Here is a 3,208-nt window from a genome sequence, read left to right as displayed (position 1 = left end):
CTCAATGGACATATTCATATTAATGGGTTATTTAAGAGTCACTAAAGCTCCTGTCAGCATATGTTTGGGGGTTGGTAGGAAACCAGAGAATCCTGTTGACATATCTTGCATAAATTCTACAAATCAAACATCTAAAAAGAGCTGTAGGTAAACACAAATGTCCTGTATTCAAATCATTACTATATCCTTTAACTGAAATAAACATGGAATTACACAACTTGCATATTAGCCTGTAGATGGAGCCATTTTCCACAGAGACTTTATATTACATTTTGTCTAATCCCACTCTTACACATTCAACAGTGTTCTAGATCAAGCAGTGTTGCACTTATTCATTCATTCATTCATCTGCAGTAGCCGCTTTCTCTTTGTGAGGGTCATACTTCATTTACGCTTGGAGCGATCTAGTCTATCCTATCCACCTTCATGCATGTTTTAATGGTCAAACTAAGCTCAGGATCAAACTATTCCAATTTATATTGTAACACCTACATTTTAACCCCACATAAAGTTTTATAGAGCAGCATGGTAGCAAAATAACTGACACATCTCCATGCTCCCATGTCTGAGTTTTTTTAATTTCCACCAAACTCCTAAAAACAAGCCATTATGTAAATTGGGCAAAATAACTTGCCAGTAGGAGTGTGTGTGTGTGTGTGTGTGTGTGTGTGTGTGTGTGTGTGTGTGTGTGTGTGTGTGTGTGTGTGTGTGTGTGTGTGTGTGGTGTCTTGCGATGGATTGGCGTTTATTCCTGCCTTATCCCAGAGTTCCTAGGAGAGACTCCAGATCCACAGCAGCTTTGACCCTGATAAAGAGAACATGAAAAAGGTTTGACATTCACAATCATTACACTGTTGTGGAACAGCTGGCTTGGCCTTGTACCATCAGTAAAGAGAGGCAGCGAGACAGTAGAATCAGCGTTAGACCAGCTTCTGCCACCAGATAGAGACAGAGAGAAGCTTCTTAATCATTTACGTACATTTAAAGAAGTTTACAGTGTCTGCCTTTAAAAATGCACTGAGATTTAGAAAGATTGAAAGGGTTAGTGTTGGAAGTGGGGGGAAAGGCAGAAAAAGAAAAGAGAAATGCACAGTGCAAACCAAGTTAGTGTATTTTGGAGAAGTGAGTCTGACCAGAAGATGGAGACAATAACAAATATAAATAATTTCAGCTATTTCTTATAATATTCCTTAAAATAACATATTCTGACTTATATTATTTCTACACAGATCAAAAATGTGTGTTTGAAATATCAATAATCATACAACGATGACTGTTTACATAAAAATGATCCTAAACACGCACTCATTTACTGTATGATTTTTCATAATGATTTACAGTATGATTTTTCTTTATTTACTGTATAATTTTTCAACAGCTCTTTCCAGATTTTGTACTCTGCTTGTCCACCTTGTTCACCTCCACTTTTCTGGGAAAACTTTACACTAGATTTTGGAGTGTGGCTGTTAAGATTTGTGTTCATTTAGCCACAAGATCATTAGTGAGATCAGGCACTGATGCTCTTCCTCCAACCAACCTTGGTATACCGTGTGTTAATGGAGCTTGCATTGTGTACAGGGCCATTGTCATGCTGGAACATCAAAATGTTCGTTTTAGTGAAGGGAAACTGTAATACTACAGCATGCAAAGGATGTCTAGGGATTGTGAACACCCCTCAACAATTTGAGGAAGAACAACATCATCAAATTTTACATGCTGTTTTGCACACTGTTTTTGCTCTTTGCACATGCTGTCTCACATTTCAGATGATTGCTGTTTTGCACAATACTTTACATTACCTCATGTAACTGCTGCTATAATACTAATGTGTTCATTCCAGTATTTCTGCACACGCAATATTGTCTGTACATACAATATTTACACTTTTCTGTTCTGTTTTTGTGTATTGTCTTTTGTTTATTGTTTATTGTGTATTGTCTTGAATTTTTTGTTTGCACTGTCTTTTGTCCTGCACTGTCTTTTGTCCTGCACTGTCTTGTTTGTCTTTTTTGTCTTGTCCTGCACTGTCTTTTGTCCTGTACTGTCTTGTCTGTCTGGTTGAAATGACAATAAAAGTGATGGCTTAGTGGTTAGTACGTTTGCCTCACACCTCCAGGGTTGGGGGTTCTCCAGGGTTGGGGGTTCGATTCCCGCCTCCGCCTTGTGTGTGTGTAGTTTGTATGTTCTCCCCGTGCCTCGGGGGTTTCCTCCGTGTCCTCCCCCGGTCCAAAGACATGCATGGTAGGTTGATTGGCATCTCTGGAAAATTGTCCCTAGTGTGTGATTGTGTGAGTGAATGAGAGTGTGTGTGTGCCCTTCGATGGGTTGGCACTCCGTCCAGGGTGTATCCTGCCTTGATGCCTGATGACGCCTGAGAAGAGAAGTGACCCAAGAAGTTCGGATAAGCAGTAGAAAATGAATGAATGACTTGACTTGACTTGACATATAGGTGTGATGGTTAGGTGTGCACATAGAATCTGCCACTTAATCCATTAAAACAGTACTAAATAATTAATTAAATCTGAGAAGCATTACATGGCAACAAAGTGTATTTAAGGATTTATGTGAAAGTCTGATGTTCAATCTCACACAAATAAATTATCTGGAAAAAGCAATGAAATTATAAAATGTCCCATAGATGGCAGCAGAGGCCTGTTTTAATTCTAAATGACCTCAAAAAAATATGTTTTAAATGATTGTTTTGTTATAATATATACCGCAAGGTAGGAAATGTATTTCTCGACGTGCTTGATGTTATTTTGTGGGTTCAATAAGCTCACTAAATAGACCCAGTAACTCTAAACATACCAGTCTGCACAGTTAAGGGTTAAAATCACTGTACTCAATGACCCTTATAGGTTGCACAGTATTCTGGGGTAATTTTAGAACATTTTTGCACATTTTAATGTTTACTACATAATCAAATGTTGCATTTAAAAAAATCTTATCTTATCCTAACCAACAACAAAAAATACATAATAATAATAATAATAATAATAATAATAATAATAATAATAATAATAATAATAATTTACTCTTTGTGTATGTTTATTCATGTACAGCCTACTGTAGTGTATGAATGACAGCTCCGAGTAGCCAATGAATGTATCGTTAATGGAAACGAAGAGAAAACCTGGTCCAATCCTAATAAGAGTTAAGAAGTAAGTCCCGCCTCTCAGGGTTCACCCAACCAATCAGATAACGGCAT

Source organism: Tachysurus fulvidraco, chromosome 3 (assembly GCF_022655615.1).
Source record: "Tachysurus fulvidraco isolate hzauxx_2018 chromosome 3, HZAU_PFXX_2.0, whole genome shotgun sequence".
Lineage (NCBI taxonomy): Eukaryota > Metazoa > Chordata > Actinopteri > Siluriformes > Bagridae > Tachysurus > Tachysurus fulvidraco.
This window is presented reverse-complemented; position numbering follows the sequence as displayed.